Genomic DNA, 27,202 nt, shown 5'->3' on the forward strand with positions numbered 1-27,202 from the left:
GGGAGCCTCTGCACTTCTTATAGGGAGAAAACTCTGCAATGGAAGGGGACAGGGTCAATAACAGCTGTAAACTCTCACAAGACCATCACTGCTCTCACACTTTCCTGCTCTCAGGCTGGCGGGCCATTATCGGCCCTGGCTGCCGCACCATTGCCAGGTTTGTGTAACTGTAATATTTCTAATTGGCTCCACTTTGATGACTTTCATTTGGATTCCGACTTGATTATTGAGATCTTAAATAAGTGACTGGGGATCAGGTGTCCACTTATTCTCATGGATAACATCACAACCAACCTTTAATTCAAACATGAGTCATGACATCACAGATGGAGTACAGCTTATGATAGAGGTGGAACTTCACATTGTAGCAGCCCAAGTAGCTCGCCGTGATCGTATAGTGGTTAGTAGTCTGCGTTGTGGCCACAGCAACCTCGGTTCGAATCCGAGTCACGGCATTGCGGTGAGGCAATGTCACAGCATTTGGTCAGATATTTTACAATTTCCATTAATACATTGGCAATCTCTGTGGAGGACTGAAACAATTCGATATGTCCTGTTACTGTTATGAACCTTTTGTTTCTTTAATGCTCTTTGCACACTTTTTCATCGGGTGACTGTAATGTATTTCAACCAAATCTAATTAAGAGCGCATTATGTGGTGACATTTGCAGTACATGAAACATTATAACACTGCCATTTACGTCAATAACCACTAGCTTGATTAATACATATGTATTGCATCGACAGTATTTCCCAGTTACAAATGGGAATAAAAACAACATCCGCGAGGGATTGAACCAACGACATTTAACTGATGTTGCCAATGGAGCGCGTTACAGAGAGCGCGAGGTCCCGCCTTTACAGTCACACGCTGATGATAATACAGATGTTTAAATAAACAGGCATATCTGTGGACTTGTGGTCTTTCTACATTGGGACTCATAGTCTAGTCCTAGGCTATTGTAGGCACTGGCGTATCTTTTAGTGGAATGAGAGGCATTCTGTAGTCGCGTGAAAGGACCTTTCAAGTCAATCTGATCTGTATTGTCCTGTGAAAAAAAGCGTTCTTAGACACAGTGAGGAGTTTTTGGGGATAATGGGAAAATCATTTCCAACTAAATGACAGGAATTTCTTAGTCCAATCATGAGGTGTGCTAGGCTTTTTTATACTGTGGCGGAAAGAGAGAGAGTATAACAGTCATTATAAATAAAGGGCCAAGGAAGTGACAGTTTATGGAAGGAACAATTTGCACATAGTTTTAGAATGTGGTCAGGAGGAGGACAATGTGCTTACACATATGAAACATTAGAAGGTAGACATTATGGAAGCACATATATTTCTTTATTTTTATTGTATTTGGGGAGAGGGGGTTAATATAGCACGTCCAATGTGGAAAAGTGCTTTCCATAGCACCTTGCAGGTGGGCGACATCTAGAGCTGTTTAGTAGCCACCCATGGCCCAGACGTCAAAGAGAACAAGAAGTTACACATGTTGGAAGTGAGGGTGAGACATTGAGGAGATATGATCCACGTATGAAGCCGAGAAAAGGAGGAGGCGTGAACGTGCATCCATGTATGCAGGCGAGAAGGGAAGGAGCATTGGTCATGCATCCCTGCATGAGGGTGAGACAGGGAGGAGATATGATCCCCGTATGAAGCCGAGAGAAGGAGGAGGCGTGAACGTGCATCCATGTATGCAGGCGAGAAGGGAAGGAGCATTGGTCATGCATCCCTGCATGAGGGTGAGACAGGGAGGAGATATGATCCCCGTATGAAGCCGAGAGAAGGAGGAGGCGTGAACGTGCATCCATGTATGCGGGCGAGACGGGAAGGAGCATTGATCATGCATCCCTTCCTGAGGGTGAGACAGGGAGGAGATAAAATCCCTGTATGAAGCCGAGAGAACGAGGAGACATGAACGTGCATCCATGTATGCGGGCGAGAAGGGAAGGAGCATTGGTCATGCATCCCTGCATGAGGGTGAGACAGGGAGGAGATAAAATCCCTGTATGAAGCCAAGAGAATGAGGCGGCATGAACATGCATCCTTGTATGCAGGTGTGACATGGAGTCATCATGAACATGCATCCCTTTATAAGGACATAACATGGAGGACGCATGAACATGAATGCCTGAATTTTATGGTGGTGGCCTTCGGGTGATTTGGCACGTGCAATTGGTGAAGAGCACTTCTCCTGCGCAAAAAAATAAATTTACTATTAGCACCCCAGAGGGAGCCTCTGCACTTCTTATAGGGAGAAAACTCTGCAATGGAAGGGGACAGGGTCAATAACAGCTGTAAACTCTCACAAGACCATCACTGCTCTCACACTTTCCTGATCTCAGGCTGGCGGGCCATTATCGGCCCTGGCTGCCGCACGATTGCCAGGTTTGTGTAACTATATTATTTCTAATTGGCTCCACTTTGATGACTTTCATTTGGATTCTGACTTGATTATTGAGATCTTAAATAAGTGACTGGGGATCAGGTGTCCACTTATTCTCCTGGATAACATCACAACCAACCTTTAATTCAAACATGAGTCATGACATCACAGATGGAGTACAGCTTATGATAGAGGTGGAACGACACATTGTAGCAGCCCAAGTAGCTCGCCGTGATCGTATAGTGGTTAGTACTCTGCGTTGTGGCCGCAGCAACCTCGGTTCGAATCCGAGTCACGGCATTGCGGTGAGGCAATGTCACGGCAGTTGGGCAGATATTTTAGAATTTCCATTAATACATTGGCAATCTCTGTGGAGGACTGAAACAATTCGATATGTCCTGTTACTGTTATGAACCTTTTGTTTCTTTAATGCTCTTTGCACACTTTTTCATCGGGTGACTGTAATGTATTTCAACCAAATCTAATTAAGAGCGCATTATGTGGTGACATTTGCAGTACATGAAACATTATAACACTGCCATTTACGTCAATAACCACTAGCTTGATTAAGACATATGTATTGCAGCGACAGTATTTCCCAGTTACAAATGGGAATAAAAACAACATCCGCGAGGGATTGAACCAACGACATTTAACTGATGTTGCCAATGGAGCGCGTTACAGAGAGCGCAAGGTCCCGCCTTTACAGTCACACGCTGATGATAATACTGATGTTTAAATAAACAGGCATATCTGTGGACTTGTGGTCTTTCTACATTGGGACTCATAGTCTAGTCCTAGGCTATTGTAGGCACTGGCGTATCTTTTAGTGGAATGAGAGGCATTCTGTAGTCGCGTGAAAGGACCTTTCAAGTCAATCTGATCTGTATTGTCCTGTGAAAAAAAGCGTTCTTAGACACAGTGAGGAGTTTTTGGGGATAATGGGAAAATCATTTCCAACTAAATGACAGGAATTTCTTAGTCCAATCATGAGGTGTGCTAGGCTTTTTTATACTGTGGCGGAAAGAGAGAGAGTATAACAGTCATTATAAATAAAGGGCCAAGGAAGTGACAGTTTATGGAAGGAACAATTTGCACATAGTTTTAGAATGTGGTCAGGAGGAGGACAATGTGCTTACACATATGAAACATTAGAAGGTAGACATTATGGAAGCACATATATTTCTTTATTTTTATTGTATTTGGGGAGAGGGGGTTAATATAGCACGTCCAATGTGGAAAAGTGCTTTCCATAGCACCTTGCAGGTGGGCGACATCTAGAGCTGTGCAGTAGCCACCCATGCCCCAGACGTCAAAGAGAACAAGAAGTTACACATGTTGGAAGTGAGGGTGAGACATTGAGGAGATATGATCCCCGTATGAAGCCGAGAGAAGGAGGAGGCGTGAACGTGCATCCATGTATGCAGGCAAGAAGGGAAGGAGCATTGGTCATGCATCCCTGCATGAGGGTGAGACAGGGAGGAGATATGATCCCCGTATGAAGCCGAGAGAAGGAGGAGGCGTGAACGTGCATCCATGTATGCGGGCGAGACAGGAAGGAGCATTGGTCATGCATCCATGCATGAGGGTGAGACAGGGAGGAGATATGATCCCCGTATGAAGCCGATAGAAGGAGGAGGCGTGAACGTGCATCCATGTATGCAGGCGAGAAGGGAAGGAGCATTGGTCATGCATCCCTGCATGAGGGTGAGACAGGGAGGAGATATGATCCCCGTATGAAGCCGAGAGAAGGAGGAGGCGTGAACGTGCATCCATGTATGCGGGCGAGACAGGAAGGAGCCTTGGTCATGCATCCCTGCATGAGGGTGAGACAGGGAGGAGATATGATCCCCGTATGAAGCCGAGAGAAGGAGGAGGCGTGAACGTGCATCCATGTATGCGGGCGAGACGGGAAGGAGCATTGGTCATGCATCCCTTCCTGAGGGTGAGACAGGGAGGAGATAAAATCCCCGTATGAAGCCGAGAGAACGAGGAGACATGAACGTGCATCCATGTATGCGGGCGAGAAGGGAAGGAGCATTGGTCATGCATCCCTGCATGAGGGTGAGACAGGGGAGGAGATAAAATCCCTGTATGAAGCCAAGAGAACGAGGCGGCATGAACATGCATCCTTGTATGCAGGTGCGACATGGAGTCATCATGAACATGCATCCCTTTATAAGGACATAACATGGAGGACGCATGAACATGAATGCCTGAATTTTATGGTGGTGGCCTTCGGGTGATTTGGCACGTGCAATTGGTGAAGAGCACTTCTCCTGCGCAAAAAAATAAATGTACTATTAGCACCCCGGAGGGAGCCTCTGCACTTCTTATAGGGAGAAAACTCTGCAATGGAAGGGGACAGGGTCAATAACAGCTGTAAACTCTCACAAGACCATCACTGCTCTCACACTTTCCTGCTCTCAGGCTGGCGGGCCATTATCGGCCCTGGCTGCCGCACCATTGCCAGGTTTGTGTAACTGTAATATTTCTAATTGGCTCCACTTTGATGACTTTCATTTGGATTCCGACTTGATTATTGAGATCTTAAATAAGTGACTGGGGATCAGGTGTCCACTTATTCTCATGGATAACATCACAACCAACCTTTAATTCAAATATGAGTCATGACATCACAGATGGAGTACAGCTTATGATAGAGGTGGAACGTCACATTGTAGCAGCCCAAGTAGCTCGCTGTGATCGTATAGTGGTTAGTACTCTGCGTTGTGGCCGCAGCAACCTCGGTTCGAATCCGAGTCACGGCATTGCGGTGAGGCAATGTCACAGCAGTTGGGCAGATATTTTACAATTTCCATTAATACATTGGCAATCTCTGTGGAGGACTGAAACAATTCGATATGTCCTGTTACTGTTATGAACCTTTTGTTTCTTTAATGCTCTTTGCACACTTTTTCATCGGGTGACTGTAATGTATTTCAACCAAATCTAATTAAGAGCGCATTATGTGGTGACATTTGCAGTACATGAAACATTATAACACTGCCATTTACGTCAATAACCACTAGCTTGATTAAGACATATGTATTGCAGCGACAGTATTTCCCAGTTACAAATGGGAATAAAAACAACATCCGCGAGGGATTGAACCAACGACATTTAACTGATGTTGCCAATGGAGCGCGTTACAGAGAGCGCAAGGTCCCGCCTTTACAGTCACACGCTGATGATAATACTGATGTTTAAATAAACAGGCATATCTGTGGACTTGTGGTCTTTCTACATTGGGACTCATAGTCTAGTCCTAGGCTATTGTAGGCACTGGCGTATCTTTTAGTGGAATGAGAGGCATTCTGTAGTCGCGTGAAAGGACCTTTCAAGTCAATCTGATCTGTATTGTCCTGTGAAAAAAAGCGTTCTTAGACACAGTGAGGAGTTTTTGGGGATAATGGGAAAATCATTTCCAACTAAATGACAGGAATTTCTTAGTCCAATCATGAGGTGTGCTAGGCTTTTTTATACTGTGGCGGAAAGAGAGAGAGTATAACAGTCATTATAAATAAAGGGCCAAGGAAGTGACAGTTTATGGAAGGAACAAAATTCACATAGTTTTAGAATGTGGTCAGGAGGAGGACAATGTGCTTACACATATGAAACATTAGAAGGTAGACATTATGGAAGCACATATATTTCTTTATTTTTATTGTATTTGGGGAGAGGGGGTTAATATAGCACGTCCAATGTTGAAAAGTGCTTTCCATAGCACCTTGCAGGTGGGCGACATCTAGAGCTGTGCAGTAGCCACCCATGCCCCAGACGTCAAAGAGAACAAGAAGTTACACATGTTGGAAGTGAGGGTGAGACATTGAGGAGATATGATCCCCGTATGAAGCCGAGAGAAGGAGGAGGCGTGAACGTGCATCCATGTATGCAGGCGAGAAGGGAAGGAGCATTGGTCATGCATCCCTGCATGAGGGTGAGACAGGGAGGAGATATGATCCCCGTATGAAGCCGAGAGAAGGAGGAGGCGTGAACGTGCATCCATGTATGCGGGCGAGACAGGAAGGAGCATTGGTCATGCATCCCTGCATGAGGGTGAGACAGGGAGGAGATATGATCCCCGTATGAAGCCGATAGAAGGAGGAGGCGTGAACGTGCATCCATGTATGCAGGCGAGAAGGGAAGGAGCATTGGTCATGCATCCCTGCATGAGGGTGAGACAGGGAGGAGATATGATCCCCGTATGAAGCCGAGAGAAGGAGGAGGCGTGAACGTGCATCCATGTATGCGGGCGAGACAGGAAGGAGCCTTGGTCATGCATCCCTGCATGAGGGTGAGACAGGGAGGAGATATGATCCCCGTATGAAGCCGAGAGAAGGAGGAGGCGTAAACGTGCATCCATGTATGCGGGCGAGACGGGAAGGAGCATTGGTCATGCATCCCTTCCTGAGGGTGAGACAGGGAGGAGATAAAATCCCCGTATGAAGCCGAGAGAACGAGGAGACATGAACGTGCATCCATGTATGCGGGCGAGAAGGGAAGGAGCATTGGTCATGCATCCCTGCATGAGGGTGAGACAGGGGAGGAGATAAAATCCCTGTATGAAGCCAAGAGAACGAGGCGGCATGAACATGCATCCTTGTATGCAGGTGCGACATGGAGTCATCATGAACATGCATCCCTTTATAAGGACATAACATGGAGGACGCATGAACATGAATGCCTGAATTTTATGGTGGTGGCCTTCGGGTGATTTGGCACGTGCAATTGGTGAAGAGCACTTCTCCTGCGCAAAAAAATAAATGTACTATTAGCACCCCGGAGGGAGCCTCTGCACTTCTTATAGGGAGAAAACTCTGCAATGGAAGGGGACAGGGTCAATAACAGCTCTAAACTCTCACAAGACCATCACTGCTCTCACACTTTCCTGCTCTCAGGCTGGCGGGCCATTATCGGCCCTGGCTGCCGCACCATTGCCAGGTTTGTGTAACTGTAATATTTCTAATTGGCTCCACTTTGATGACTTTCATTTGGATTCCGACTTGATTATTGAGATCTTAAATAAGTGACTGGGGATCAGGTGTCCACTTATTCTCATGGATAACATCACAACCAACCTTTAATTCAAACATGAGTCATGACATCACAGATGGAGTACAGCTTATGATAGAGGTGGAACGTCACATTGTAGCAGCCCAAGTAGCTCGCCGTGATCATATAGTGGTTAGTACTCTGCGTTGTGGCCACAGCAACATCGGTTCGAATCCGAGTCACAGCATTGCGGTGAGGCAATGTCACGGCAGTTGGGCAGATATTTTAGAATTTCCATTAATACATTGGCAATCTCTGTGGAGGACTGAAACAATTCGATATGTCCTGTTACTGTTATGAACCTTTTGTTTCTTTAATGCTCTTTGCACACTTTTTCATCGGGTGACTGTAATGTATTTCAACCAAATCTAATTAAGAGCGCGTTATGTGGTGACATTTGCAGTACATGAAACATTATAACACTGCCATTTACGTCAATAACCACTAGCTTGATTAAGACATATGTATTGCAGCGACAGTATTTCCCAGTTACAAATGGGAATAAAAACAACATCCGCGAGGGATTGAACCAACGACATTTAACTGATGTTGCCAATGGAGCGCGTTACAGAGAGCGCAAGGTCCCGCCTTTACAGTCACACGCTGATGATAATACTGATGTTTAAATAAACAGGCATATCTGTGGACTTGTGGTCTTTCTACATTGGGACTCATAGTCTAGTCCTAGGCAATTGTAGGCACTGGCGTATCTTTTAGTGGAATGAGAGGCATTCTGTAGTCGCGTGAAAGGACCTTTCAAGTCAATCTGATCTGTATTGTCCTGTGAAAAAAAGCGTTCTTAGACACAGTGAGGAGTTTTTGGGGATAATGGGAAAATCATTTCCAACTAAATGACAGGAATTTCTTAGTCCAATCATGAGGTGTGCTAGGCTTTTTTATACTGTGGCGGAAAGAGAGAGAGTATAACAGTCATTATAAATAAAGGGCCAAGGAAGTGACAGTTTATGGAAGGAACAATTTGCACATAGTTTTAGAATGTGGTCAGGAGGAGGTCAATGTGCTTACACATATGAAACATTAGAAGGTAGACATTATGGAAGCACATATATTTCTTTATTTTTATTGTATTTGGGGAGAGGGGGTTAATATAGCACGTCCAATGTGGAAAAGTGCTTTCCATAGCACCTTGCAGGTGGGCGACATCTAGAGCTGTGCAGTAGCCACCCATGCCCCAGACGTCAAAGAGAACAAGAAGTTACACATGTTGGAAGTGAGGGTGAGACATTGAGGAGATATGATCCCCGTATGAAGCCGAGAGAAGGAGGAGGCGTGAACGTGCATCCATGTATGCAGGCGAGAAGGGAAGGAGCATTGGTCATGCATCCCTGCATGAGGGTGAGACAGGGAGGAGATATGATCCCCGTATGAAGCCGAGAGAAGGAGGAGGCGTGAACGTGCATCCATGTATGCGGGCGAGACGGGAAGGAGCATTGATCATGCATCCCTTCCTGAGGGTGAGACAGGGAGGAGATAAAATCCCTGTATGAAGCCGAGAGAACGAGGAGACATGAACGTGCATCCATGTATGCGGGCGAGAAGGGAAGGAGCATTGGTCATGCATCCCTGCATGAGGGTGAGACAGGGAGGAGATAAAATCCCTGTATGAAGCCAAGAGAATGAGGCGGCATGAACATGCATCCTTGTATGCAGGTGTGACATGGAGTCATCATGAACATGCATCCCTTTATAAGGACATAACATGGAGGACGCATGAACATGAATGCCTGAATTTTATGGTGGTGGCCTTCGGGTGATTTGGCACGTGCAATTGGTGAAGAGCACTTCTCCTGCGCAAAAAAATAAATTTACTATTAGCACCCCGGAGGGAGCCTCTGCACTTCTTATAGGGAGAAAACTCTGCAATGGAAGGGGACAGGGTCAATAACAGCTGTAAACTCTCACAAGACCATCACTGCTCTCACACTTTCCTGCTCTCAGGCTGGCGGGCCATTATCGGCCCTGGCTGCCGCACGATTGCCAGGTTTGTGTAACTATATTATTTCTAATTGGCTCCACTTTGATGACTTTCATTTGGATTCTGACTTGATTATTGAGATCTTAAATAAGTGACTGGGGATCAGGTGTCCACTTATTCTCCTGGATAACATCACAACCAACCTTTAATTCAAACATGAGTCATGACATCACAGATGGAGTACAGCTTATGATAGAGGTGGAACGACACATTGTAGCAGCCCAAGTAGCTCGCCGTGATCGTATAGTGGTTAGTACTCTGCGTTGTGGCCGCAGCAACCTCGGTTCGAATCCGAGTCACGGCATTGTGGTGAGGCAATGTCACGGCAGTTGGGCAGATATTTTAGAATTTCCATTAATACATTGGCAATCTCTGTGGAGGACTGAAACAATTCGATATGTCCTGTTACTGTTATGAACCTTTTGTTTCTTTAATGCTCTTTGCACACTTTTTCATCGGGTGACTGTAATGTATTTCAACCAAATCTAATTAAGAGCGCATTATGTGGTGACATTTGCAGTACATGAAACATTATAACACTGCCATTTACGTCAATAACCACTAGCTTGATTAAGACATATGTATTGCAGCGACAGTATTTCCCAGTTACAATTGGGAATAAAAACAACATCCGCGAGGGATTGAACCAACGACATTTAACTGATGTTGCCAATGGAGCGCGTTACAGAGAGCGCAAGGTCCCGCCTTTACAGTCACACGCTGATGATAATACTGATGTTTAAATAAACAGGCATATCTGTGGACTTGTGGTCTTTCTACATTGGGACTCATAGTCTAGTCCTAGGCTATTGTAGGCACTGGCGTATCTTTTAGTGGAATGAGAGGCATTCTGTAGTCGCGTGAAAGGACCTTTCAAGTCAATCTGATCTGTATTGTCCTGTGAAAAAAAGCGTTCTTAGACACAGTGAGGAGTTTTTGGGGATAATGGGAAAATCATTTCCAACTAAATGACAGGAATTTCTTAGTCCAATCATGAGGTGTGCTAGGCTTTTTTATACTGTGGCGGAAAGAGAGAGAGTATAATAGTCATTATAAATAAAGGGCCAAGGAAGTGACAGTTTATGGAAGGAACAATTTGCACATAGTTTTAGAATGTGGTCAGGAGGAGGACAATGTGCTTACACATATGAAACATTAGAAGGTAGACATTATGGAAGCACATATATTTCTTTATTTTTATTGTATTTGGGGAGAGGGGGTTAATATAGCACGTCCAATGTGGAAAAGTGCTTTCCATAGCACCTTGCAGGTGGGCGACATCTAGAGCTGTGCAGTAGCCACCCATGCCCCAGACGTCAAAGAGAACAAGAAGTTACACATGTTGGAAGTGAGGGTGAGACATTGAGGAGATATGATCCCCGTATGAAGCCGAGAGAAGGAGGAGGCGTGAACGTGCATCCATGTATGCAGGCGAGAAGGGAAGGAGCATTGGTCATGCATCCCTGCATGAGGGTGAGACAGGGAGGAGATATGATCCCCGTATGAAGCCGAGAGAAGGAGGAGGCGTGAACGTGCATCCATGTATGCGGGCGAGACAGGAAGGAGCATTGGTCATGCATCCCTGCATGAGGGTGAGACAGGGAGGAGATATGATCCCCGTATGAAGCCGATAGAAGGAGGAGGCGTGAACGTGCATCCATGTATGCAGGCGAGAAGGGAAGGAGCATTGGTCATGCATCCCTGCATGAGGGTGAGACAGGGAGGAGATATGATCCCCGTATGAAGCCGAGAGAAGGAGGAGGCGTGAACGTGCATCCATGTATGCGGGCGAGACAGGAAGGAGCCTTGGTCATGCATCCCTGCATGAGGGTGAGACAGGGAGGAGATATGATCCCCGTATGAAGCCGAGAGAAGGAGGAGGCGTGAACGTGCATCCATGTATGCGGGCGAGACGGGAAGGAGCATTGGTCATGCATCCCTTCCTGAGGGTGAGACAGGGAGGAGATAAAATCCCCGTATGAAGCCGAGAGAACGAGGAGACATGAACGTGCATCCATGTATGCGGGCGAGAAGGGAAGGAGCATTGGTCATGCATCCCTGCATGAGGGTGAGACAGGGGAGGAGATAAAATCCCTGTATGAAGCCAAGAGAACGAGGCGGCATGAACATGCATCCTTGTATGCAGGTGCGACATGGAGTCATCATGAACATGCATCCCTTTATAAGGACATAACATGGAGGACGCATGAACATGAATGCCTGAATTTTATGGTGGTGGCCTTCGGGTGATTTGGCACGTGCAATTGGTGAAGAGCACTTCTCCTGCGCAAAAAAATAAATGTACTATTAGCACCCCGGAGGGAGCCTCTGCACTTCTTATAGGGAGAAAACTCTGCAATGGAAGGGGACAGGGTCAATAACAGCTGTAAACTCTCACAAGACCATCACTGCTCTCACACTTTCCTGCTCTCAGGCTGGCGGGCCATTATCGGCCCTGGCTGCCGCACCATTGCCAGGTTTGTGTAACTGTAATATTTCTAATTGGCTCCACTTTGATGACTTTCATTTGGATTCCGACTTGATTATTGAGATCTTAAATAAGTGACTGGGGATCAGGTGTCCACTTATTCTCATGGATAACATCACAACCAACCTTTAATTCAAACATGAGTCATGACATCACAGATGGAGTACAGCTTATGATAGAGGTGGAACGTCACATTGTAGCAGCCCAAGTAGCTCGCCGTGATCGTAAAGTGGTTAGTACTCTGCGTTGTGGCCACAGCAACCTCGGTTCGAATCCGAGTCACGGCATTGCGGTGAGGCAATGTCACAGCATTTGGTCAGATATTTTACAATTTCCATTAATACATTGGCAATCTCTGTGGAGGACTGAAACAATTCGATATGTCCTGTTACTGTTATGAACCTTTTGTTTCTTTAATGCTCTTTGCACACTTTTTCATCGGGTGACTGTAATGTATTTCAACCAAATCTAATTAAGAGCGCATTATGTGTTGACATTTGCAGTACATGAAACATTATAACACTGCCATTTACGTCAATAACCACTAGCTTGATTAAGACATATGTATTGCAGCGACAGTATTTCCCAGTTACAAATGGGAATAAAAACAACATCCGCGAGGGATTGAACCAACGACATTTAACTGATGTTGCCAATGGAGCGCGTTACAGAGAGCGCAAGGTCCCGCCTTTACAGTCACACGCTGATGATAATACTGATGTTTAAATAAACAGGCATATCTGTGGACTTGTGGTCTTTCTACATTGGGACTCATAGTCTAGTCCTAGGCAATTGTAGGCACTGGCGTATCTTTTAGTGGAATGAGAGGCATTCTGTAGTCGCGTGAAAGGACCTTTCAAGTCAATCTGATCTGTATTGTCCTGTGAAAAAAAGCGTTCTTAGACACAGTGAGGAGTTTTTGGGGATAATGGGAAAATCATTTCCAACTAAATGACAGGAATTTCTTAGTCCAATCATGAGGTGTGCTAGGCTTTTTTATACTGTGGCGGAAAGAGAGAGAGTATAACAGTCATTATAAATAAAGGGCCAAGGAAGTGACAGTTTATGGAAGGAACAATTTGCACATAGTTTTAGAATGTGGTCAGGAGGAGGACAATGTGCTTACACATATGAAACATTAGAAGGTAGACATTATGGAAGCACATATATTTCTTTATTTTTATTGTATTTGGGGAGAGGGGGTTAATATAGCACGTCCAATGTGGAAAAGTGCTTTCCATAGCACCTTGCAGGTGGGCGACATCTAGAGCTGTGCAGTAGCCACCCATGCCCCAGACGTCAAAGAGAACAAGAAGTTACACATGTTGGAAGTGAGGGTGAGACATTGAGGAGATATGATCCCCGTATGAAGCCGAGAGAAGGAGGAGGCGTGAACGTGCATCCATGTATGCAGGCGAGAAGGGAAGGAGCATTGGTCATGCATCCCTGCATGAGGGTGAGACAGGGAGGAGATATGATCCCCGTATGAAGCCGAGAGAAGGAGGAGGCGTGAACGTGCATCCATGTATGCGCGCGAGACGGGAAGGAGCATTGATCATGCATCCCTTCCTGAGGGTGAGACAGGGAGGAGATAAAATCCCTGTATGAAGCCGAGAGAACGAGGAGACATGAACGTGCATCCATGTATGCGGGCGAGAAGGGAAGGAGCATTGGTCATGCATCCCTGCATGAGGGTGAGACAGGGAGGAGATAAAATCCCTGTATGAAGCCAAGAGAATGAGGCAGCATGAACATGCATCCTTGTATGCAGGTGTGACATGGAGTCATCATGAACATGCATCCCTTTATAAGGACATAACATGGAGGACGCATGAACATGAATGCCTGAATTTTATGGTGGTGGCCTTCGGGTGATTTGGCACGTGCAATTGGTGAAGAGCACTTCTCCTGCGCAAAAAAATAAATTTACTATTAGCACCCCGGAGGGAGCCTCTGCACTTCTTATAGGGAGAAAACTCTGCAATGGAAGGGGACAGGGTCAATAACAGCTGTAAACTCTCACAAGACCATCACTGCTCTCACACTTTCCTGCTCTCAGGCTGGCGGGCCATTATCGGCCCTGGCTGCCGCACGATTGCCAGGTTTGTGTAACTATATTATTTCTAATTGGCTCCACTTTGATGACTTTCATTTGGATTCTGACTTGATTATTGAGATCTTAAATAAGTGACTGGGGATCAGGTGTCCACTTATTCTCCTGGATAACATCACAACCAACCTTTAATTCAAACATGAGTCATGACATCACAGATGGAGTACAGCTTATGATAGAGGTGGAACGACACATTGTAGCAGCCCAAGTAGCTCGCCGTGATCGTATAGTGGTTAGTACTCTGCGTTGTGGCCGCAGAAACCTCGGTTCGAATCCGAGTCACGGCATTGCGGTGAGGCAATGTCACGGCAGTTGGGCAGATATTTTAGAATTTCCATTAATACATTGGCAATCTCTGTGGAGGACTGAAACAATTCGATATGTCCTGTTACTGTTATGAACCTTTTGTTTCTTTAATGCTCTTTGCACACTTTTTCATCGGGTGACTGTAATGTATTTCAACCAAATCTAATTAAGAGCGCATTATGTGGTGACATTTGCAGTACATGAAACATTATAACACTGCCATTTACGTCAATAACCACTAGCTTGATTAAGACATATGTATTGCAGCGACAGTATTTCCCAGTTACAAATGGGAATAAAAACAACATCCGCGAGGGATTGAACCAACGACATTTAACTGATGTTGCCAATGGAGCGCGTTACAGAGAGCGCAAGGTCCCGCCTTTACAGTCACACGCTGATGATAATACTGATGTTTAAATAAACAGGCATATCTGTGGACTTGTGGTCTTTCTACATTGGGACTCATAGTCTAGTCCTAGGCTATTGTAGGCACTGGCGTATCTTTTAGTGGAATGAGAGGCATTCTGTAGTCGCGTGAAAGGACCTTTCAAGTCAATCTGATCTGTATTGTCCTGTGAAAAAAAGCGTTCTTAGACACAGTGAGGAGTTTTTGGGGATAATGGGAAAATCATTTCCAACTAAATGACAGGAATTTCTTAGTCCAATCATGAGGTGTGCTAGGCTTTTTTATACTGTGGCGGAAAGAGAGAGAGTATAACAGTCATTATAAATAAAGGGCCAAGGAAGTGACAGTTTATGGAAGGAACAATTTGCACATAGTTTTAGAATGTGGTCAGGAGGAGGACAATGTGCTTACACATATGAAACATTAGAAGGTAGACATTATGGAAGCACATATATTTCTTTATTTTTATTGTATTTGGGAAGAGGGGGTTAATATAGCACGTCCAATGTGGAAAAGTGCTTTCCATAGCACCTTGCAGGTGGGCGACATCTAGAGCTGTGCAGTAGCCACCCATGCCCCAGACGTCAAAGAGAACAAGAAGTTACACATGTTGGAAGTGAGGGTGAGACATTGAGGAGATATGATCCCCGTATGAAGCCGAGAAAAGGAGGAGGCGTGAACGTGCATCCATGTATGCAGGCGAGAAGGGAAGGAGCATTGGTCATGCATCCCTGCATGAGGGTGAGACAGGGAGGAGATATGATCCCCGTATGAAGCCGAGAGAAGGAGGAGGCGTGAACGTGCATCCATGTATGCAGGCGAGAAGGGAAGGAGCATTGGTCATGCATCCCTGCATGAGGGTGAGACAGGGAGGAGATATGATCCCCGTATGAAGCCGAGAGAAGGAGGAGGCGTGAACGTGCATCCATGTATGCGGGCGAGACGGGAAGGAGCATTGATCATGCATCCCTTCCTGAGGGTGAGACAGGGAGGAGATAAAATCCCTGTATGAAGCCGAGAGAACGAGGAGACATGAACGTGCATCCATGTATGCATGCGAGAAGGGAAGGAGCATTGGTCATGCATCCCTGCATGAGGGTGAGACAGGGAGGAGATAAAATCCCTGTATGAAGCCAAGAGAATGAGGCGGCATGAACATGCATCCTTGTATGCAGGTGTGACATGGAGTCATCATGAACATGCATCCCTTTATAAGGACATAACATGGAGGACGCATGAACATGAATGCCTGAATTTTATGGTGGTGGCCTTCGGGTGATTTGGCACGTGCAATTGGTGAAGAGCACTTCTCCTGCGCAAAAAAATAAATTTACTATTAGCACCCCGGAGGGAGCCTCTGCACTTCTTATAGGGAGAAAACTCTGCAATGGAAGGGGACAGGGTCAATAACAGCTGTAAACTCTCACAAGACCATCACTGCTCTCACACTTTCCTGCTCTCAGGCTGGCGGGCCATTATCGGCCCTGGCTGCCGCACGATTGCCAGGTTTGTGTAACTATATTATTTCTAATTGGCTCCACTTTGATGACTTTCATTTGGATTCTGACTTGATTATTGAGATCTTAAATAAGTGACTGGGGATCAGGTGTCCACTTATTCTCCTGGATAACATCACAACCAACCTTTAATTCAAACATGAGTCATGACATCACAGATGGAGTACAGCTTATGATAGAGGTGGAACGACACATTGTAGCAGCCCAAGTAGCTCGCCGTGATCGTATAGTGGTTAGTACTCTGCGTTGTGGCCGCAGCAACCTCGGTTCGAATCCGAGTCACGGCATTGCGGTGAGGCAATGTCACGGCAGTTGGGCAGATATTTTAGAATTTCCATTAATACATTGGCAATCTCTGTGGAGGACTGAAACAATTCGATATGTCCTGTTACTGTTATGAACCTTTTGTTTCTTTAATGCTCTTTCCACACTTTTTCATCGGGTGACTGTAATGTATTTCAACCAAATCTAATTAAGAGCGCATTATGTGGTGACATTTGCAGTACATGAAACATTATAACACTGCCATTTACGTCAATAACCACTAGCTTGATTAAGACATATGTATTGCAGCGACAGTATTTCCCAGTTACAAATGGGAATAAAAACAACATCCGCGAGGGATTGAACCAACGACATTAAACTGATGTTGCCAATGGAGCGCGTTACAGAGAGCGCGAGGTCCCGCCTTTACAGTCACACGCTGATGATAATACAGATGTTTAAATAAACAGGCATATCTGTGGACTTGTGGTCTTTCTACATTGGGACTCATAGTCTAGTCCTAGGCTATTGTAGGCACTGGCGTATCTTTTAGTGGAATGAGAGGCATTCTGTAGTCGCGTGAAAGGACCTTTCAAGTCAATCTGATCTGTATTGTCCTGTGAAAAAAAGCGTTCTTAGACACAGTGAGGAGTTTTTGGGGATAATGGGAAAATCATTTCCAACTAAATGACAGGAATTTCTTAGTCCAATCATGAGGTGTGCTAGGCTTTTTTATACTGTGGCGGAAAGAGAGAGAGTATAACAGTCATTATAAATAAAGGGCCAAGGAAGTGACAGTTTATGGAAGGAACAATTTGCACATAGTTTTAGAATGTGGTCAGGAGGAGGACAATGTGCTTACACATATGAAACATTAGAAGGTAGACATTATGGAAGCACATATATTTCTTTATTTTTATTGTATTTGGGGAGAGGGGGTTAATATAGCACGTCCAATGTGGAAAAGTGCTTTCCATAGCACCTTGCAGGTGGGCGACATCTAGAGCTGTGCAGTAGCCACCCATGCCCCAGACGTCAAAGAGAACAAGAAGTTACACATGTTGGAAGTGAGGGTGAGACATTGAGGAGATATGATCCCCGTATGAAGCCGAGAAAAGGAGGAGGCGTGAACGTGCATCCATGTATGCAGGCGAGAAGGGAAGGAGCATTGGTCATGCATCCCTGCATGAGGGTGAGACAGGGAGGAGATATGATCCCCGTATGAAGCCGAGAGAAGGAGGAGGCGTGAACGTGCATCCATGTATGCAGGCGAGAAGGGAAGGAGCATTGGTCATGCATCCCTGCATGAGGGTGAGACAGGGAGGAGATATGATCCCCGTATGAAGCCGAGAGAAGGAGGAGGCGTGAACGTGCATCCATGTATGCGGGCGAGACGGGAAGGAGCATTGATCATGCATCCCTTCCTGAGGGTGAGACAGGGAGGAGATAAAATCCCTGTATGAAGCCGAGAGAACGAGGAGACATGAACGTGCATCCATGTATGCGGGCGAGAAGGGAAGGAGCATTGGTCATGCATCCCTGCATGAGGGTGAGACAGGGAGGAGATAAAATCCCTGTATGAAGCCAAGAGAATGAGGCGGCATGAACATGCATCCTTGTATGCAGGTGTGACATGGAGTCATCATGAACATGCATCCCTTTATAAGGACATAACATGGAGGACGCATGAACATGAATGCCTGAATTTTATGGTGGTGGCCTTCGGGTGATTTGGCACGTGCAATTGGTGAAGAGCACTTCTCCTGCGCAAAAAAATAAATTTACTATTAGCACCCCGGAGGGAGCCTCTGCACTTCTTATAGGGAGAAAACTCTGCAATGGAAGGGGACAGGGTCAATAACAGCTGTAAACTCTCACAAGACCATCACTGCTCTCACACTTTCCTGCTCTCAGGCTGGCGGGCCATTATCGGCCCTGGCTGCCGCACGATTGCCAGGTTTGTGTAACTATATTATTTCTAATTGGCTCCACTTTGATGACTTTCATTTGGATTCTGACTTGATTATTGAGATCTTAAATAAGTGACTGGGGATCAGGTGTCCACTTATTCTCCTGGATAACATCACAACCAACCTTTAATTCAAACATGAGTCATGACATCACAGATGGAGTACAGCTTATGATAGAGGTGGAACGACACATTGTAGCAGCCCAAGTAGCTGATCGTATAGTGGTTAGTACTCTGTGTTGTGGCCGCAGCAACCTCGGTTCGAATCCGAGTCACGGCATTGCGGTGAGGCAATGTCACGGCAGTTGGGCAGATATTTTAGAATTTCCATTAATACATTGGCAATCTCTGTGGAGGACTGAAACAATTCGATATGTCCTGTTACTGTTATGAACCTTTTGTTTCTTTAATGCTCTTTGCACACTTTTTCATCGGGTGACTGTAATGTATTTCAACCAAATCTAATTAAGAGCGCATTATGTGGTGACATTTGCAGTACATGAAACATTATAACACTGCCATTTACGTCAATAACCACTAGCTTGATTAAGACATATGTATTGCAGCGACAGTATTTCCCAGTTACAAATGGGAATAAAAACAACATCCGCGAGGGATTGAACCAACGACATTTAACTGATGTTGCCAATGGAGCGCGTTACAGAGAGCGCGAGGTCCCGCCTTTACAGTCACACGCTGATGATAATACAGATGTTTAAATAAACAGGCATATCTGTGGACTTGTGGTCTTTCTACATTGGGACTCAGAGTCTAGTCCTAGGCTATTGTAGGCACTGGCGTATCTTTTAGTGGAATGAGAGGCATTCTGTAGTCGCGTGAAAGGACCTTTCAAGTCAATCTGATCTGTATTGTCCTGTGAAAAAAAGCGTTCTTAGACACAGTGAGGAGTTTTTGGGGATAATGGGAAAATCATTTCCAACTAAATGACAGGAATTTCTTAGTCCAATCATGAGGTGTGCTAGGCTTTTTTATACTGTGGCGGAAAGAGAGAGAGTATAACAGTCATTATAAATAAAGGGCCAAGGAAGTGACAGTTTATGGAAGGAACAATTTGCACATAGTTTTAGAATGTGGTCAGGAGGAGGACAATGTGCTTACACATATGAAACATTAGAAGGTAGACATTATGGAAGCACATATATTTCTTTATTTTTATTGTATTTGGGGAGAGGGGGTTAATATAGCACGTCCAATGTGGAAAAGTGCTTTCCATAGCACCTTGCAGGTGGGCGACATCTAGAGCTGTGCAGTAGCCACCCATGCCCCAGACGTCAAAGAGAACAAGAAGTTACACATGTTGGAAGTGAGGGTGAGACATTGAGGAGATATGATCCCCGTATGAAGCCGAGAAAAGGAGGAGGCGTGAACGTGCATCCATGTATGCAGGCGAGAAGGGAAGGAGCATTGGTCATGCATCCCTGCATGAGGGTGAGACAGGGAGGAGATATGATCCCCGTATGAAGCCGAGAGAAGGAGGAGGCGTGAACGTGCATCCATGTATGCAGGCGAGAAGGGAAGGAGCATTGGTCATGCATCCCTGCATGAGGGTGAGACAGGGAGGAGATATGATCCCCGTATGAAGCCGAGAGAAGGAGGAGGCGTGAACGTGCATCCATGTATGCGGGCGAGACGGGAAGGAGCATTGATCATGCATCCCTTCCTGAGGGTGAGACAGGGAGGAGATAAAATCCCTGTATGAAGCCGAGAGAACGAGGAGACATGAACGTGCATCCATGTATGCGGGAGAGAAGGGAAGGAGCATTGGTCATGCATCCCTGCATGAGGGTGAGACAGGGAGGAGATAAAATCCCTGTATGAAGCCAAGAGAATGAGGCGGCATGAACATGCATCCTTGTATGCAGGTGTGACATGGAGTCATCATGAACATGCATCCCTTTATAAGGACATAACATGGAGGACGCATGAACATGAATGCCTGAATTTTATGGTGGTGGCCTTCGGGTGATTTGGCACGTGCAATTGGTGAAGAGCACTTCTCCTGCGCAAAAAAATAAATTTACTATTAGCACCCCGGAGGGAGCCTCTGCACTTCTTATAGGGAGAAAACTCTGCAATGGAAGGGGACAGGGTCAATAACAGCTGTAAACTCTCACAAGACCATCACTGCTCTCACACTTTCCTGCTCTCAGGCTGGCGGGCCATTATCGGCCCTGGCTGCCGCACCATTGCCAGGTTTGTGTAACTATATTATTTCTAATTGGCTCCACTTTGATGACTTTCATTTGGATTCTGACTTGATTATTGAGATCTTAAATAAGTGACTGGGGATCAGGTGTCCACTTATTCTCATGGATAACATCACAACCAACCTTTAATTCAAACATGAGTCATGACATCACAGATGGAGTACAGCTTATGATAGAGGTGGAATGACACATTGTAGCAGCCCAAGTATCTCGCCGTGATCGTATAGTGGTTAGTACTCTGCGTTGTGGCCGCAGCAACCTCGGTTCGAATCCGAGTCACGGCATTGCGGTGAGGCAATGTCACGGCAGTTGGGCAGATATTTTAGAATTTCCATTAATACATTGGCAATCTCTGTGGAGGACTGAAACAATTCGATATGTCCTGTTACTTTTATGAACCTTTTGTTTCTTTAATGCTCTTTGCACACTTTTTCATCGGGTGACTGTAATGTATTTCAACCAAATCTAATTAAGAGCGCATTATGTGGTGACATTTGCAGTACATGAAACATTATAACACTGCCATTTACGTCAATAACCACTAGCTTGATTAAGACATATGTATTGCAGCGACAGTATTTCCCAGTTACAAATGGGAATAAAAACAACATCCGCGAGGGATTGAACCAACGACATTTAACTGATGTTGCCAATGGAGCGCGTTACAGAGAGCGCGAGGTCCCGCCTTTACAGTCACACGCTGATGATAATACAGATGTTTAAATAAACAGGCATATCTGTGGACTTGTGGTCTTTCTACATTGGGACTCATAGTCTAGTCCTAGGCTATTGTAGGCACTGGCGTATCTTTTAGTGGAATGAGAGGCATTCTGTAGTCGCGTGAAAGGACCTTTCAAGTCAATCTGATCTGTATTGTCCTGTGAAAAAAAGCGTTCTTAGACACAGTGAGGAGTTTTTGGGGATAATGGGAAAATCATTTCCAACTAAATGACAGGAATTTCTTAGTCCAATCATGAGGTGTGCTAGGCTTTTTTATACTGTGGCGGAAAGAGAGAGTATAACAGTCATTATAAATAAAGGGCCAAGGAAGTGACAGTTTATGGAAGGAACAATTTGCACATAGTTTTAGAATGTGGTCAGGAGGAGGACAATGTGCTTACACATATGAAACATTAGAAGGTAGACATTATGGAAGCGCATATATTTCTTTATTTTTATTGTATTTGGGGAGAGGGGGTTAATATAGCACGTCCAATGTGGAAAAGTGCTTTCCATAGCACCTTGCAGGTGGGCGAAATCTAGAGCTGTGCAGTAGCCACCCATGCCCCAGACGTCAAAGAGAACAAGAAGTTACACATGTTGGAAGTGAGGGTGAGACATTGAGGAGATATGATCCCCGTATGAAGCCGAGAGAAGGAGAAGGCGTGAACGTGCATCCATGTATGCAGGCGAGAAGGGAAGGAGCATTGGTCATGCATACCTGCATGAGGGTGAGACAGGGAGGAGATATGATCCCCGTATGAAGCCGAGAGAAGGAGGAGGCGTGAACGTGCATCCATGTATGCGGGCGAGACAGGAAGGAGCATTGGTCATGCATCCCTTCCTGAGGGTGAGACAGGGAGGAGATAAAATCCCCGTATGAAGCCGAGAGAACGAGGAGACATGAACGTGCATCCATGTATGCGGGCGAGAAGGGAAGGAGCATTGGTCATGCACCCCTGCATGAGGGTGAGACAGGGAGGAGATAAAATCCCTGTATGAAGCTAAGAGAACGAGGCGGCATGAACATGCATCCTTGTATGCAGGTGTGACATGGAGTCATCATGAACATGCATCCCTTTATAAGGACATAACATGGAGGACGCATGAACATAAATGCCTGAATTTTATGGTGGTGGCCTTCGGGTGATTTGGCACGTACAATTGGTGAAGAGCACTTCTCCTGCGCAAAAAAATAAATGTACTATTAGCACCCCAGAGGGAGCCTCTGCACTTCTTATAGGGAGAAAACTCTGCAATGGAAGGGGACAGGGTCAATAACAGCTGTAAACTCTCACAAGACCATCACTGCTCTCACACTTTCCTGCTCTCAGGCTGGCGGGCCATTATCGGCCCTGGCTGCCGCACCATTGCCAGGTTTATGTAACTATATTATTTCTAATTGGCTCCACTTTGATGACTTTCATTTGGATTCTGACTTGATTATTGAGATCTTAAATAAGTGACTGGGGATCAGGTGTCCACTTATTCTCATGGATAACATCACAACCAACCTTTAATTCAAACATGAGTCATGACATCACAGATGGAGTACAGCTTATGATAGAGGTGGAACGTCACTTTGTAACAGCCCAAGTAGCTCGCTGTGATCGCATAGTGGTTAGTACTCTGCGTTGTGGCCGCAGCAACCTCGGTTCGAATCCGAGTCACGGCAGTTGGGCAGATATTTTAGAATTTCCATTAATACATTGGCAATCTCTGTGGAGGACTGAAACAATTCGATATGTCCTGTTACTGTTATGAACCTTTTGTTTCTTTAATGCTCTTTGCACACTTTTCCATCGGGTGACTGTAATGTATTTCAACCAAATCTAATTAAGAGCGCATTATGTGGTGACATTTGCAGTACATGAAACATTATAACACTGCCATTTACGTCAATAACCACTAGCTTGATTAAGACATATGTATTGCAGCGACAGTATTTCCCAGTTACAAATGGGAATAAAAACAACATCCGCGAGGGATTGAACCAACGACATTTAACTGATGTTGCCAATGGAGCGCGTTACAGAGAGCGCGAGGTCCCGCCTTTACAGTCACACGCTGATGATAATACAGATGTTTAAATAAACAGGCATATCTGTGGACTTGTGGTCTTTCTACATTGGGACTCATAGTCTAGTCCTAGGCTATTGTAGGCACTGGCGTATCTTTTAGTGGAATGAGAGGCATTCTGTAGTCGCGTGAAAGGACCTTTCAAGTCAATCTGATCTGTATTGTCCTGTGAAAAAAAGCGTTCTTAGACACAGTGAGGAGTTTTTGGGGATAATGGGAAAATCATTTCCAACTAAATGACAGGAATTTCTTAGTCCAATCATGAGGTGTGCTAGGCTTTTTTATACTGTGGCGGAAAGAGAGAGAGTATAACAGTCATTATAAATAAAGGGCCAAGGAAGTGACAGTTTATGGAAGGAACAATTTGCACATAGTTTTAGAATGTGGTCAGGAGGAGGACAATGTGCTTACACATATGAAACATTAGAAGGTAGACATTATGGAAGCACATATATTTCTTTATTTTTATTGTATTTGGGGAGAGGGGGTTAATATAGCACGTCCAATGTGGAAAAGTGCTTTCCATAGCACCTTGCAGGTGGGCGACATCTAGAGCTGTGCAGTAGCCACCCATGCCCCAGACGTCAAAGAGAACAAGAAGTTACACATGTTGGAAGTGAGGGTGAGACATTGAGGAGATATGATCCCCGTATGAAGCCGAGAGAAGGAGGAGGCATGAACGTGCATCCATGTATGCAGGCGAGAAGGGAAGGAGCATTGGTCATGCATCCCTGCATGAGGGTGAGACAGGGAGGAGATATGATCCCCGTATGAAGCCGAGAGAAGGAGGAGGCGTGAACGTGCATCCATGTATGCGGGCGAGACAGGAAGGAGCATTGGTCATGCATCCCTGCATGAGGGTGAGACAGGGAGGAGATATGATCCCCGTATGAAGCCGAGAGAAGGAGGAGGCGTGAACGTGCATCCATGTATGCAGGCGAGAAGGGAAGGAGCATTGGTCATGCATCCCTGCATGAGGGTGAGACAGGGAGGAGATATGATCCCCGTATGAAGCCGAGAGAAGAAGGAGGCGTGAACGTGCATCCATGTATGCGGGCGAGAAGGGAAGGAGCATTGGTCATGCATCCCTGCATGAGGGTGAGACAGGGAGGAGATAAAATCCCTGTATGAAGCCAAGAGAACGAGGCGGCATGAACATGCATCCTTGTATGCAGGTGTGACATGGAGTCATCATGAACATGCATCCCTTTATAAGGACATAACATGGAGGACGCATGAACATGAATGCCTGAATTTTATGGTGGTGGCCTTCGGGTGATTTGGCACGTGCAATTGGTGAAGAGCACTTCTCCTGCGCAAAAAAATAAATGTACTATTAGCACCCCGGAGGGAGCCTCTGCACTTCTTATAGGGAGAAAACTCTGCAATGGAAGGGGACAGGGTCAATAACAGCTGTAAACTCTCACAAGACCATCACTGCTCTCACACTTTCCTGCTCTCAGGCTGGCGGGCCATTATCGGCCCTGGCTGCCGCACGATTGCCAGGTTTGTGTAACTGTATTATTTCTAATTGGCTCCACTTTGATGACTTTCATTTGGATTCTGACTTGATTATTGAGATCTTAAATAAGTGACTGGGGATCAGGTGTCCACTTATTCTCATTTATAACATCACAACCAACCTTTAATTCAAACATGAGTCATGACATCACAGATGGAGTACAGCTTATGATAGAGGTGGAACGTCACATTGTAGCAGCCCAAGTAGCTCACCGTGATAGTACTCTGCGTTGTGGCTGCAGCAACCTCGGTTCGAATCCGAGTCACGGCATTGCGGTGAGGCAATGTCACGGCAGTTGGGCAGATATTTTAGAATTTCCATTAATACATTGGCAATCTCTGTGGAGGACTGAAACAATTCGATATGTCCTGTTACTGTTATGAACCTTTTGTTTCTTTGATGCTCTTTGCACACTTTTTCATCGGGTGACTGTAATGTATTTCAACCAAATCTAATTAAGAGCGCATTATGTGGTGACATTTGCAGTACATGAAACATTATAACACTGCCATTTACGTCAATAACCACTAGCTTGATTAAGACATATGTATTGCAGCGACAGTATTTCCCAGTTACAAATGGGAATAAAAACAACATCCGCGAGGGATTGAACCAACGACATTTAACTGATGTTGCCAATGGAGCGCGTTACAGAGAGCGCGAGGTCCCGCCTTTACAGTCACACGCTGATGATAATACAGATGTTTAAATAAACAGGCATATCTGTGGACTTGTGGTCTTTCTACATTGGGACTCGTAGTCTAGTCCTAGGCTATTGTAGGCACTGGCGTATCTTTTAGTGGAATGAGAGGCATTCTGTAGTCGCGTGAAAGGACCTTTCAAGTCAATCTGATCTGTATTGTCCTGTGAAAAAAAGCGTTCTTAGACACAGTGAGGAGTTTTTGGGGATAATGGGAAAATCATTTCCAACTAAATGACAGGAATTTCTTAGTCCAATCATGAGGTGTGCTAGGCTTTTTTATACTGTGGCGGAAAGAGAGAGAGTATAACAGTCATTATAAATAAAGGGCCAAGGAAGTGACAGTTTATGGAAGGAACAATTTGCACATAGTTTTAGAATGTGGTCAGGAGGAGGACAATGTGCTTACACATATGAAACATTAGAAGGTAGACATTATGGAAGCACATATATTTCTTTATTTTTATTGTATTTGGGGAGAGGGGGTTAATATAGCACGTCCAATGTGGAAAAGTGCTTTCCATAGCACCTTGCAGGTGGGCGACATCTAGAGCTGTGCAGTAGCCACCCATGCCCCAGACGTCAAAGAGAACAAGAAGTTACACATGTTGGAAGTGAGGGTGAGACATTGAGGAGATATGATCCCCGTATGAAGCCGAGAAAAGGAGGAGGCGTGAACGTGCATCCATGTATGCAGGCGAGAAGGGAAGGAGCATTGGTCATGCATCCCTGCATGAGGGTGAGACAGGGAGGAGATATGATCCCCGTATGAAGCCGAGAGAAGGAGGAGGCGTGAACGTGCATCCATGTATGCAGGCGAGAAGGGAAGGAGCATTGGTCATGCATCCCTGCATGAGGGTGAGACAGGGAGGAGATATGATCCCCGTATGAAGCCGAGAGAAGGAGGAGGCGTGAACGTGCATCCATGTATGCGGGCGAGACGGGAAGGAGCATTGATCATGCATCCCTTCCTGAGGGTGAGACAGGGAGGAGATAAAATCCCTGTATGAAGCCGAGAGAACGAGGAGACATGAACGTGCATCCATGTATGCGGGCGAGAAGGGAAGGAGCATTGGTCATGCATCCCTGCATGAGGGTGAGACAGGGAGGAGATAAAATCCCTGTATGAAGCCAAGAGAATGAGGCGGCATGAACATGCATCCTTGTATGCAGGTGTGACATGGAGTCATCATGAACATGCATCCCTTTATAAGGACATAACATGGAGGACGCATGAACATGAATGCCTGAATTTTATGGTGGTGGCCTTCGGGTGATTTGGCACGTGCAATTGGTGAAGAGCACTTCTCCTGCGCAAAAAAATAAATTTACTATTAGCACCCCGGAGGGAGCCTCTGCACTTCTTATAGGGAGAAAACTCTGCAATGGAAGGGGACAGGGTCAATAACAGCTGTAAACTCTCACAAGACCATCACTGCTCTCACACTT

At 45.5% G+C, this 27,202-nt stretch overlaps 6 non-coding genes across 6 annotated transcripts; all 6 read left to right on the forward strand.

Moving 5' to 3' along the window:
• The first annotated feature begins 2,615 nt into the window (after window positions 1-2,615).
• Window positions 2,616-2,687, forward strand: TRNAH-GUG (transfer RNA histidin (anticodon GUG)). The gene has a single exon. It is a non-coding gene; the product is annotated as a tRNA-His (tRNA).
• A 2,399-nt stretch (window positions 2,688-5,086) lies between these two features.
• Window positions 5,087-5,158, forward strand: TRNAH-GUG (transfer RNA histidin (anticodon GUG)). The gene has a single exon. It is a non-coding gene; the product is annotated as a tRNA-His (tRNA).
• A 4,512-nt stretch (window positions 5,159-9,670) lies between these two features.
• TRNAH-GUG (transfer RNA histidin (anticodon GUG)) lies at window positions 9,671-9,742 on the forward strand. The gene has a single exon. It is a non-coding gene; the product is annotated as a tRNA-His (tRNA).
• A 4,512-nt stretch (window positions 9,743-14,254) lies between these two features.
• TRNAH-GUG (transfer RNA histidin (anticodon GUG)) lies at window positions 14,255-14,326 on the forward strand. Its single transcript has one exon. It is a non-coding gene; the product is annotated as a tRNA-His (tRNA).
• Window positions 14,327-16,486: 2,160 nt separating this feature from the next.
• On the forward strand, window positions 16,487-16,558 carry TRNAH-GUG (transfer RNA histidin (anticodon GUG)). Its single transcript has one exon. It is a non-coding gene; the product is annotated as a tRNA-His (tRNA).
• Window positions 16,559-20,944: 4,386 nt separating this feature from the next.
• TRNAH-GUG (transfer RNA histidin (anticodon GUG)) lies at window positions 20,945-21,016 on the forward strand. Its single transcript has one exon. It is a non-coding gene; the product is annotated as a tRNA-His (tRNA).
• Window positions 21,017-27,202: the final 6,186 nt, after the last annotated feature.

The sequence above is a fragment of the Ambystoma mexicanum genome (assembly GCF_040938575.1).
Source record: "Ambystoma mexicanum isolate Mex_15411 chromosome 12 unlocalized genomic scaffold, UKY_AmexF1_1 Mex_chr12_unloc.1, whole genome shotgun sequence".
Lineage (NCBI taxonomy): Eukaryota > Metazoa > Chordata > Amphibia > Caudata > Ambystomatidae > Ambystoma > Ambystoma mexicanum.